The following is a 942-nucleotide window of genomic DNA, read 5'->3' as shown; positions in this document are numbered from 1 at the left end:
CTAGTCATGCTGGTGTAGTCTATAGCTGAGCTGGTTAAACTGTAGTAGGGTCCACATAGATACTAGTCATGCTGGTGTAGTCTATAGCTGAGCTGGTTAAACTGTAGTAGGGTCCACATAGATACTAGTCATGCTGGTGTAGTCTATAGCTGAGCTGGTTAAACTGTAGTAGGGTCCACATAGATACTAGTCATGCTGGTGTAGTCTATAGCTGAGCTGGTTAAACTGTAGTAGGGTCCACATAGATACTAGTCATGCTGGTGTAGTCTATAGCTGAGCTGGTTAAACTGTAGTAGGGTCCACATAGATACTAGTCATGCTGGTGTAGTCTATATCTGAGCTGGTTAAACTGTAGTAGGGTCCACATAGATACTAGTCATGCTGGTGTAGTCTATAGCTGAGCTGGTTAAACTGTAGTAGGGTCCACATAGATACTAGTCATGCTGGTGTAGTCTATAGCTGAGCTGGTTAAACTGTAGTAGGGTCCACATAGATACTAGTCATGCTGGTGTAGTCTATAGCTGAGCTGGTTAAACTGTAGTAGGGTCCACATAGATACTAGTCACGCTGGTGTAGTCTATAGCTGAGCTGGTTAAACTGTAGTAGGGTCCACATAGATACTAGTCATGCTGGTGTAGTCTATAGCTGAGCTGGTTAAACTGTAGTAGGGTCCACATAGATACTAGTCATGCTGGTGTAGTCTATAGCTGAGATGGTTAAACTGTAGTAGGGTCCACATAGATACTAGTCATGCTGGTGTAGTCTATAGCTGAGCTGGTTAAACTGTAGTAGGGTCCACATAGATACTAGTCATGCTGGTGTAGTCTATAGCTGAGCTGGTTAAACTGTAGTAGGGTCCACATAGATACTAGTCATGCTGGTGTAGTCTATAGCTGAGCTGGTTAAACTGTAGTAGGGTCCACATAGATACTAGTCATGCTG

The sequence above is a fragment of the Salmo trutta genome, unplaced genomic scaffold, assembly GCF_901001165.1.
Source record: "Salmo trutta unplaced genomic scaffold, fSalTru1.1, whole genome shotgun sequence".
Classification (NCBI taxonomy): domain Eukaryota; kingdom Metazoa; phylum Chordata; class Actinopteri; order Salmoniformes; family Salmonidae; genus Salmo; species Salmo trutta.
Note: the sequence above shows the minus strand (reverse complement) of the source record.